This window comes from Vicugna pacos, chromosome 9, assembly GCF_048564905.1.
Source record: "Vicugna pacos chromosome 9, VicPac4, whole genome shotgun sequence".
NCBI classification, from domain to species: domain Eukaryota; kingdom Metazoa; phylum Chordata; class Mammalia; order Artiodactyla; family Camelidae; genus Vicugna; species Vicugna pacos.
Window position 1 is genome coordinate 7,412,277 of NC_132995.1, and position 12,106 is coordinate 7,424,382.

The following is a 12,106-nucleotide window of genomic DNA, read 5'->3' on the forward strand; positions in this document are numbered from 1 at the left end:
CTCGCAAATGTCCCCCTCATTTCCAGTCTCTCTGGATTTCTGTTTGACTTCTTTCTTCCCTCTCTTCAATCTTCGCAAGGCAAAGGCACTCCAGCTCTACCCCAGAGCACCCAGAATGGAATAAAGCTTGAACTTTATCCATTTGTTGAAGGTACAAACCATGAACTCTTTTCACTTATACCCTGAGTCCTTTTCCTACAGACACTGTGGCTGAGTCTAAAATCTTCACCTTCTCCAGAGTAAAACACACAATAGATTCTTCTCTTTACTATGGAGACCATGGAGACCAATGGACCTACAATGACCACAATGAAAACCACCGAAGACGGGTCATTATGGATCCTGTCTCACCATGGGTCCCAATAGATTAAGTGTTGCCCATAGTCATATAATTGATGGTGCAAATATATATATTTGCTACAGGTAGGAAAACAGGGAAATTCTTGCTCTGGCATTACCCTGGGGGACACAGATATGGGGAAGTTCCAAGACCTGCCTTCAGAAAGTCACCACCTGTCTCCTTCATGAGCTAAGTGAGATGTCCAGATGCTTCCATTGAGGATGGTCAGGACACAGCCTGAAATTATGAGAGGAGGTAGGACTGAGCCCGGGAGAGCCTCCTAGGAGATGGCAAAGATTCCTGGAATCAGAAGGGGGTGGGGGACTCCTTGGGTAAAAATGTGATACAGAATTGAGACGATGGGGAAAGGAGGAATCCTACGCCAGAGTCCAGGCACTCCCTAGTCAACCTGTCAGAGTAAATGCAAACTGTCTCCAGGCATTAAAAAATTAATCCATTTTCCATTCACTGATGATCCTTGGGTGGCTGGAGATCCCCCAGGGCACCACCCTCCCTGCCCCCTGCCTAGGGCGAGTCTGAATCTTATTTCCCGCCTCCCCGCCCCCAGGATGCCTAACAGGGACTTCCCCTACCTCGGCTCCCTCTCCTGGAATGGATGGAAAATTAGATTCCTCCCTGTCCTCCTCTATGAGGCGAGGGTCTGAATGGAATGAGGTTTCAGTGGTTTGTGTGTGTGTCCATGCAACCAGGGCCTGTCAGATAAGCAGGAGGGGCTTTTATTACATCCTGGCAGTCTGTCTCCCCCGCCCCCCAGCACTCCCCTCCAGAGCCTGTCACGTGAGCAACCCCCTCCCAAATCTGATCTAATTCCTTCTCTGCTCTGCTGAGGCCCGCCTAGCCTAAGAGGATTGGGGCATTTGCTAAATGGGACCAGGACAGGGTCAGAGGACCGGCTGTGGGGAGACGCAGGGACCACGGCGGACACAAGGAGGCAGCAGAGGAAGAGTCTGACCCGGAGACAGAGGTGCCTAGAGAAGAGAGGTATTCCTACAGGCTTTGGGAGAACCAAAGGAGAGGCTACCACTCCCTGGCTCTGCAGGAAACAGTGCTCACAAGATAACCATGAACTTTTTAAATTTTCAAATTATCAAGCCCCATACGAGGTCCAGATAAGTTACCTGATTTTTCAAAATTGAGCCAGATCCCTGGATACAAAATAAATATATCTATTGAATCCTATATACGGGACACAGATTTTAAAATAAAATTTTAAATACCATCTAAAACTTCAGGCAATAACAAAGACGAAGGACTAGGGAAAAAAACCTACAGAAAAATGTACATAAGACTTCTCTGGTTAAATAATAGCACTTGGAAAGTCTTTGTAAATAACCAAAGGAATGAATAAATAAGTAATCTACCTATACCGGAAACCTCGGTATTGCAAAAATGTCAATTGAGTCCCAAACCATTAATACATTTAATGCATTTTTTTAATTCACAAACTTTTATTTGAAACTACAAATAAATAGGTAGAGGTAGAGAGAAGCAAAAACAAAAATGTCTAACCATCAAGAGAAGATAAAGACTTAATGTAGTTTTAATTAAATTCCCTACAAGGTCTCATAGACAGTTCTTGGGAGCATCCACGAAAGCAAAAATACACCTCACGGTGAACACAAAAATACCCTCCTCCCCAGGCTGGATGGTTGGAGGTGCCATCACGACATGGAGGGTAAACAGCTGTTAAGACCGAGATGCCACAGTTTCCTGCATCCTCGCCTGGGCGCCACGCGGAGGCCCACGACCCTCTAGCCCCTCTGGCCCCGCGGGGTCTCCAAGACTTTGTGGGGACATATGACCTATAAACTCAGTAACCGCCCGGGGCCTAAGCCGTTCTCATCTTCAGAGTCATCATCCTTTTGGTACTCAGACATCAAGGGAGAGGGAGGTCCCCGGGAGGGATCTCGGTAGGAGAATATCTTTGCAAAATCTGGAGTTGAAAGAGGCTCTGGATAGAAGTTCGCGGCAGAGGGGTCCTGAGGCCAGACGGGTGCTGGAGCTGGGACTGAGACTGGGGCTGGGACTCGGGCTGGGGCTGGAACGGGGGCTGAAGCAGCCGGGACTTCCGCCTGGGCGCCCCGTGCCGGGGCCCACCTGGCCGGGCCCTGGCCCAAGGCGCCGGGCCCCGGTGCCGGGAGCATCCCCGCGGGGCTGGGCGGAGCGGGGCTGCGGAAACCCGGCTCCTCTGGGAATGTGGGGCCGGGGGCGCCGGGGGCGTCGCAGGCTCTCTGGTCTCCGCCCTTGGACAGTCGCTCCAGCCTGGAGCGTTTGGCCCGGCGGTTTTTGAACCACACCTGGGGAGACAGAGGGGCCCGGGACGAGGCGTCAGAGAGCAGGGGCCGCGCGCGTCCCCCTCTGCCCGGGCTGCGAGGCTGCTGCGGGGCGGAGGCCGCCGGCCTCGCCTCTGCCTCCGCCCCCAGGCCCAGTCAGAGGCCCCTGCGGGTCAGGAGGGGCGCAGAGGGCAGGAGGGGCAGGGCTTGGGCACCCGCGAGCCCGGGAATGAGGAAGGGGTCTGCCCGCGAGGGCCCGCAGGTTCAGAGGCCCTGAGGTCCGGGCACAGGGAGGCTCCATGGGGCGTCAGTCCTGGGCAGATGGGGTTGGCGGGTTTGTGCCGCACAGGCCTGAAGTGGACTCGGGATCCAGTCGTGCGCCCACACCGGGGAGATCCCTGGCTTGCCGTGTGACCCAGGGCCGCACTGGGCCCCTCTGGCCTGACTGCTCCCCACCTGCTGCGCGGGAATCCGGGCAGGAAAGGTGGTCCAGGGGCGGGGCGCTTGGTAAGTGGCCAAGTGGGAGCAGGTCTGGGGGACAGGGGCGGGGAGGGGTCAGACCTGCACTTTGTGCTCCTCTAGGTTGAGCTTGGCCGCCAGGCCCAGGCGTTCCTGGTAGCCTGGATAGTCGTTCTTCTTAAAGTGCTCTTCCAGCATCTCTAGCTGCTCTTTGGTGTACACTGTGCGCTCCTGTCGCTGCCTCTTTAGGGGTCCTGAGCACCGGGTGGGGTCTGGCCAAGGAAACAGGGTCAGATGAGCCCCACCACCAATTCCCAGCCGATCTGGCACCCTTCCCCTCCTGGGCCAGGGCCCTCCTGTGAGCAGGTGGGAGAGGTGATCAGGCCTGATGGCAGCGGGAGGCAGTGCCTGGATGAGGGTGTGGCATCTGGACCAGATGTTCTTGGTCAGATCCTGACTCTCCACCTTCCAGCCAGCGCCTGCACCTCTCTGGGCCTCAGTGTCCACATCTTTGAAATGGGCTTGATCATAGCTCCTGGAGTATTACAAGGCCTCCAGCCAGCAAGGCAGGCAGGGAGGCTCTTCAGCACCCTCACCACCCAGCCCCCATCCAAGGACTGAAGCCACCCTGACATTTGCAGAGGACTACTATGTGCCAGCTCTCTGCTCACCCAGCCCCAATAATGTAATTCCACTCCCCCAAATCTGCTAATTCCTCCCCACAGCACAGCGCAGGAAGCCCTCCCAGACAGCTGGGCCTTCTCTGGATGCCCAGGTGGCCTCCTAGCCTCAGCCACAGGATGCCACCCCACACAGCCCCACCACCAGCCCAGGCCCCTCCTGGTGGTCCAGACTCACCCATGAGAGATCTGGGTTCCTTCTTCCTCACTGCTGCTCTGTTCTCTGCACGAATCTCTGGCCATGGGGCCTTGGGCATGTATCCCAGCTTCCTGTTGCACCCACCTAGGCACACCCTAAGAGTCCTGGGACCCACTCTCTCTTGCCCCACCCTTAACCCCACCCCCTTGTAGGAGACACGATGATTTTTTAATCCTTTCATTATGGAGTGACTACTGCTCCCTGGGCGCTGCCAGGAAACCCCCATGGTAAGACCGCCTGGGTCCTGCCCTTTTTCCTGGTGAATGAATGAACTGGGTCTGGTTTGGGTGTTCGACTCAGGAGCTTGGGTCCCAGGAACCCAACTTCCCCCCTCCCCCAGCTGCATAGACCTGAACTGGCTGTGCCGGGGTCTCCAGGGGATGGGGTCAGGGGAGAACACAATTTACAATGCTCATCCGTAAAGGGGTTTTATTATCATCAATGTCAAATGAAAATTAAACGAGTGATCACAGACAACATGAAACAAAGCACAGAGATCTTGTTATCCAATTTGCCTCACTCTCTGAATTGCCACTCCCCGGGGCAGTCTACCAGAAGGAGACCTTTCTGGCAACATTCTGCTGTGACTGGACATCTTTTGTGCTTCTTGGGTGGCTGGGAACATGCTGGTCACCAAGACAGTCAATGGTGCTGCTGTCAACAGGGGAGGATCTAGTAATTTCCTTGGTCTATAAGATGTGACTAGAGGCCACCTTCTCCCTCCTTTTTAAAGGAAATGAAATGGAACATCTTGATAATTAAATAGGCAAAGTTGAGAAGAGGCTCCATGCCTGGGGTTGGTTGGTGAGAGGATGTGGAAGCTGGCTTTCTAATGCTTTTGGAGTGCTGCTGCTTGTTTGAGACAGACTTGGAGATAACTGACAATATCCTCAGCCAAAGACCATCAGGAAAGCATAGTTGTTAAGTAAATTTATTGTCTCATTGCAGTGAAGGGGAACACACACCATGGGAATCCTAGGGGCATCTCAGTAAGTTGGTGTTTGAAAGGACCTATACAGTATTTGAGCTTGTTAGGTAATTTGGGGGGAGTTTCCCCAAATAAGTGACTTTTATGCCCAAAAGAATTGAAATCAGGGACTCAAGCAGATACTTGTGCACCCATGTTCCTAGCAGCATTATTTACAATAGACAAAAAGTGAGAACAATGCTAACATCTATTCAATGAATGAAGTAAAATGTGCTGTACATACAATGGAATATTATTCACCCATAAAAAGGAATTTCTGATACATGCTGCAACAAGGATGAATCTAGAAAATACTATAGTACATGAAATAAGTCAGATTAAAAAAGGACAAATATTGCACAAGTCCACTTCCACCAAATATCTAGCATAGGTAGCAATGATCTGCCTCCCTATTGTCGGTAGCAATGATATACCTGTGCATTCTGATGTCTGTGTAGTTTTCCACTACATGTTTTAGCACTATTCATTCATTCATTCTCTCGTTGGTGTGCATGTGGGTTTTTTCGAGTTTTGAAGTTTTTGTTGTTGTTGTTTTTACAAATACTGATATCAATGAACATTCTTGAGCATGTCTTCTGACTCACAAACATATACATTTCTGTTGGCACATTCCCAGGCCTGGAGTTTCTGGGCCATAGAGGAAGAATTTGCTCGAATTTAGTAGATAATGCCTAACAGATTTCCGAAGTAATTTTACCAGTTTTTACTTCCAATTATTCCATATCCTCACCGAAAGTTAGCATTGTCTCTTTTTTAATTTTAGCCATGCTTGTAGGTTTGTAGAGTAAAATCATTCTGGCTTTATTTTTTATTTTCTGGGTGACCAGTGAAGTTGAACACCTTTTATGGTCTACTTTAATACTTTTTGTTATATTGTAGAATTTTCTGTGTAGAGATTACACACAGATTTTGTTAGGTATTTTTCTCTAAAGTGTTTGATGTTAGTGTAAATTGTATCAGTTTTTTAAAAAATATTACCTAATTGTTTGTGACTGGAATATATAAAATGATCAGTTTCCCAAATAATAATAGTAATATAATGTAAATGATAGTTTCATTTCTTTTTAAGCAATTATGCCTTTTATCTCCCTTTCTTTCTTTATTGCATCTTTATTTCCTAATTGCATGGGCCTTCAGTACAATGTTGAAGAGAAATTGTGAGGACTAGGTGTTCCTGTCACATTCCCAGTAATAGAGAGCTCTCAACATTTCAACATTAAACATAATGTTTTCTGTAGGATTCTTTTGCAGATAACCCTTATCAAATGACGGGATTTGCTTCTCTTCCTCATTTCAAAGAGTTTGTCACTTTTAATCAAAAATAGATTTTGAGTTTTATCGAATGCCTCCCCTGCATATACTGAGATGATATGATCTTCCCTTTATTATGTTAATGTGGCAAATTCCCATCCTTGGTTTTTGAATATTAAACCATCCTTGCATTCCTAGAATAAACTCAGCTTGGTCAAGATTTATTATCCCTCCTCTGTTACATATGCTGGATTCTATTTGACAATATCTTGTCTAAGACTCATATCTAAGCTCATGATCTATAATTTTCCTTTATTTTAATGTTCTTGCCAAGTTTTTGATATCAGGGCTATGCAGGTGTCATGAAATAAAATGAAAAATGTTCTCTCTCTTTCAATTCTCTGGAAGTTTGCAAAAGATCAGTGTAATTTCTTTCTCAGTTGTGATGTAGAATTTGCTGGTGAAGACAGACAGGCATGAAATGTTTTTGTGTGAAAATTTTAAATTATGGATTACTTTTCTTTAATAGCACTATTCAGATTTTCTATTTTTGTGTGTGCTTACCTTGATAAGTTGTGTTCTGCTAAGAATTTGTCATCTAAATTCTCAAATTTCTTACCATAAAGTTGTTTATAATATCCTCTTATGATCATTAATGTCTTTAATGTTGGACCTTTAGTAATGTCCCCTTTTCCATCTTTATTTTGGTAATTTCTCTCTTTCTCTCTGTGTGTTTTCAGGAGCTATTGATTTTATTAGTCTTTAACAAAATTTATGCCTTTATTGCTTTTTTCTATTGTACATTATTTATTTTATTAATTTCTGCTCTCATCTTTTTATTTCTTCCCCTCATTTCTAACTTCTTGAGATGATGTTAAAGATGATTGATTTTAGTCTTCTTCTTATCTGATATCTGATATATGGCATTTAATGCCATAGATAACTTAAATGAAAATTAGATCACAAAAAGGGTACGCCAATAAATTTGGCAACTTAGAGGAAATGTACAAACTCCTGGAGAAACACAACTTTATGAAACTGACACAAGAAGAAATTTTAAGACATGAACAATTACATATTTGTTAAATAAACAAAATACATAATTAATCTTCCTCTAGAAAACGCCAGGCCCATATGCTTCACTGGTGAATTCTATCACATACTTAAAGAGAAATAATATCTTGCACAAACTCCCCTCCTGATGTCTGTCTTGTGTTTTCTTTCCCTGCCTAATCTCCTCCTCTGCTCTGCTTTCTGCTCCTCCTCCTTGGAACCTATTTTCCTCTCCGTTCCTATCCTTTTTTGATTTCACTCCCTCTCTCTTATCTCCTTCATACTCTGAGGGGCCAAGAGCATCATCTTTGAAATTGCCAAACAGGGGTTGCATTTGCACGCTGTGTGACCCCAGAGCTGATCCGTTCTCATCTCCCAGCCTCGGTTTCTTCATCTTTAACCTGAAAAGCACCAGGATGACTGGGACAGGATCTTGATCGCCTTGGGCGAAAGTTACTTAACGCCTCCTGATCCATAAAATAGAGGAGGTGGGGGATGGCCCCAACCTCATGAGGTTGTAATGAAGATTCCATAAGGGAGAAATATAAGGAAGTGCTTGACAAATCCTAAGGGCTCCATAAAGAGTATACCTATGATTTCATTATTACTGTGTGTCCCAGGCATGATTTCACATGGAGGTGGTAAGGGTGGAGGAGACCATCTCTTAGTTAAAACTCAGTTGTCTCCACGAAGTCCCCTCCCCCATGGGTCATGCGTCTGAACCTAATCCCCGCTAATTCCCCTGCCATTCTGCTGAGGCTGGACCATCATAAGAGGATTGGAGCATTTGCTAAATTAGTCCTGTTCGGGGACAGAGGAAACAGCCAGGGAGGGGCTCAGAGATCAGGAGGGACAGGAGGGAGGACAGAGACATATGGGGGTGAGGAGAGAGATGGGGAGAGGGAAAGAGAAGAGGGAAATACACTTGGGTTTGAGACCAAAGAAGGAAGAAACAAACAAGAGAGAAGCAAGAGTGAAAGACAAGACCAAAAAATGGGGGGGGGGGGATACCAGGAGAGTCTGGAGTGTCTGCATCCTAACATGATGACTGTAAATCCCAGTTTTACCTCTTCCTAGTTGCGGGAACTTGGGCGGATCATCTGACCTCCTTCTGCCTCAGTTTGCTCATCTGTGGAATGGGGATAATCATAACATCTGTCTGACTATCAGAGCATCTCTCTGTTGGACTGTTTTGAGAACTTAAAGAGTTAGGATTGGCTTTATCCAGTGCCTAGCAAATAGTAGCTGCTCAAGAATTTTTTCTTTCTTTCCTTTCCAATTTATTGTGGTATAATTGATATACTATCAATTCCATCCATCTTAACCATAGAGTTTGACGTGTTTAACCATAGAGTTCGATAGGCATTCAGATACAGTCATGGAACCACCACCAGAGTCAAGATACAGAAGCTGTCTAGCACCTCAAAAAGAGTCCCTTTCGTCCCTTTGCGGTGAACCCCATCCACCCATCCCCAGCTCCTGCCAACCACTATTCACTTTCTGCCACTATGATTTTACCTTTTCTAGAATTTCAGGTAAGTGGAATTATACCCTTTGTACTGCTTGTAGCCTGGTTTCTCTCACTCATTATTGTGCTGTTCATCCATGTTGCTATGTATTCCAGGAGTCCATCCTTTTTTATTCCATTGTCTGGATGCACCAGTTTGTCTATCCATTCACCCACTGACGGACATTTGGATAGTTTCCTGTTTGAGGCCATAATGAACAAAGCTGCTATGGGTGGCACAAGCACAATTTCAGGGGAAAATTTTGGGTTAAGATAAACTCTTATCATAATGTCTTCAAGGTAGACATTTAGAGTGTTTCCACATTTTTGGTTATTGTAAACAGTGCTGCTCTGAACATGAGTGCATACGTTTTTGTTTGAACACCTTTCTTTGGGGTTTATACTTAGGAGTGGAATTGCCGGGTTGCTATCTAGTTCCAGAACTTTCTCCTCACCCCAGATAGATACCTCATACCCCTTAAGCTATCACTACCCACTTTCCCCTCCCCACAGCCCCTGGCAACCACGAATCTGTTTTCCATCTCCGTGGATTTGCCTCTCCTGGACATTTCATATAAATGGAATCATACAGTATGTGGCCTCTTGTGTCTTTCTTTTCCTGTGAATATATTTATTACCACTGAGTTGCACACTTTAAAATGATAATAGTGGTCAATTCTATGTAATGTGTGTCTAATCACAAAAATAGATTAATGTTTATTGGGCTCTTACCGTGGACCAGACTTCAGGACAAAGTACTTAATATAATGATCTCATTTAATTCTCTCAAGATAGGTCTTCACAATGCCTCACGTTACAGGTGGGGAAGCTGAAGCTGGGAGAAATGAATTGCCCAAGGTCGTATGACCAGAAGTGACTGAGCCAGGTTCAAACAGTAAGTCTGTCTGACGCATCAATCTTGTGCTAGACACACACACACACACACACACACACACATTTTCACCTGGGACTTAGTGACTGAGGGGGACAGAAACAGAGATTGATGGCTTGGAGCTGGCAAGACAGAAAGTCAAAGGCAAAGAAAAGAGAAGAAGGGGAAAGAAAGAAAAAGACAAAAATCTGGCAAAAAGAAACGGGGACCTGGAGTCTGAGACTCGACAGGAAGGAAGAAAAAAGAAAAAAAAGGAAGGAAAAAGAGAAAAGAAGAGAAATGATGGGAAACTGAAAGTGACCAGGGAGAAGCGATGGAAGGCGCCAAGGATGCAAGGAGAAAGGGACAGGTGTAAGAGGAAGCTGCAGGGGACTGGAAGCTAGTGGGGAGGGCTTTAATCATTACAGGGACCACTGAGGCAGGAAGCATGGTCATCACCCCTCTGCAGCAATGGGGAGGCCATTGCTATGGAGCACAGCAGGTGGAAGCTGGCCGTCTGGAGCCCACATCCCTGCTTAATTGGCTTTCAAGAGATATCACGGAAAAGACGGTGACCAGACAGAGAAAGCACGTGGACACACTCATGCCCCCCAGAGACAGAAGGTGGGGAGAGATGGGCGGGGGACAGACAATCTCTGTTTTTACCTCCCCTAGTCTTCTTTTCCATGGAAACAAAAAACATCACACAGACTTTAAGCAAGACTCAACATTTTAATCATTTTCACTCCATAGGTGGCCAGCAAAGGAAGACCTGGAGTTCCAGTACATGGGAAAGGGGAGGACAGAGGGGCCTGATGCAGAGTGAGGGAGGCCTCTGGTCTCTTGTTCTGTCCCACTTTCCTTGTCGCTCTTCCTGGCTTTAGGAAGTAGAACCTTTGACACCCCCAAGGGACAGCTGAAGAACCAGCGTCCAGGAGGCTGGCTCAGGACAAGGAACCTGGAATCTCCCAAACAGATTCACTCCTCCCTCTGTCCAGCTTCTAGAGGAGCCTTGGAAGACCCCAGGATGGGGGTCTCTTGAAGACTTACCCTTCCCTTGGCCTGTGAATGCCCCTCAGCCTCTATTACTGTCCACCCTCCTCCAGAACATCATGTCCATCCTTCACGCCCTGCCGGACCTCCTTATTAAGCTGACTTTGAATTGTTTGCACAAGACACACCCTCCTCTGTGAATGGGGAACTCCGTGGGGTCAGGGGGAGACTCTGGTTTACACCCGAGACCCCAGCCTCCAGCACAGTGTGGGAGTCTCTGCGAAATAAAATAACAGACACTGCATCCTGGTCCCAGCTTGTGCACAGATCCAGGGCAGAGCGTCATCCCTGCCTGTCCCTCCCCTGTGAATTTTGCCCAGATCCCCCCATCACATACCCCATCACATGCCATCCTTCTGTGCATACATTGCATCCCACACTGGACTCTGAGTCTCATGTCCCAGCATGGCTCAGACCCATGAGAGATGATCAAGCGATGTGTTGAGTAAACCATCTTGGTGGGCTCTAATGATCACAGTGTGCCCTCCGGGGTCTAGGCTGCGTGGACCTCTCCTGGCCTGGACCCAGAAAAACCCTCTGATGCCTCCCAGGCTCTCTTCACACCGTGCCTCCCTCCCGACATCCCTTCCCACACTGGGGCCCGGAGCCAGCTGGTCTTGGCTTGTGAGCACAGATTGCAAGTGTCTCTTCCCAACTCCAAGTTCAGGGACCTCAGCTTGGCCGCCTTGAAGTCTCAGCCATAGTGGGAGTATTTACACCACGGAAATAGGCAAACATTACGAATCAGGGTTTCCTCTTCCTTGGAGAGCCCAGACCCTGAGGAGGCAGGGGCCAAAGCACCAAACTTCCAGGAGTGTCAAAATGCCTGAATCCTTCTTAAAATGCCCACAGTGCTTGTCTCTGTGGCTGTGGGTCAGATGGCAGTGACAGAAATACGGTACTGCCCCAGGAGAACTTCCTCAGGCCAAGCTCTATTTATTGTCCGATCCCATCATTGAAACAGGAAACAGAAAAAATCTACAGGAGGGGATGTGCGTTTGGGGATGTGGGGCTGCCCCCAAATCATTTCTCTCAGCCCACCCCTGCCTCTTGTGTATTTACAGATGGCCGCCTCCTCTTCTCTTTGCCATGCCCACAACTATAGCTGGTGCTCCCCACACAGCAACCCCAATTCCCCCAATGTCTGGGTGAAGTTCATCTTTAGAAAATGCTAAAACAAAAGAAAGAAAAAAGAAGACATGAAACAGACAAGTTGCCTTTCATTCTCCTACCAAATATTCCCCTTCCCAATGTCTGAATGAATGAATGAATAACGAATTGTCTTTAAGAAGAAACTAAGAAGAAAAAGAAAAATATATATATATGTATATAGATAAATATCAAAGAGCCCCCTAAACCTACCATGTAAACCTGGCATTTGTGAGATCTGTAAAATTGCCGAGTGAATTTC

At 47.0% G+C, this 12,106-nt stretch overlaps 1 pseudogene; it reads right to left on the reverse strand.

Annotated features, from left to right (window-relative positions):
- Nucleotides 1-2,163: 2,163 nt before the first annotated feature.
- Nucleotides 2,164-4,030, reverse strand: LOC140697992 (tetrapeptide repeat homeobox protein 2-like; annotated as a pseudogene).
- Nucleotides 4,031-12,106: the final 8,076 nt, after the last annotated feature.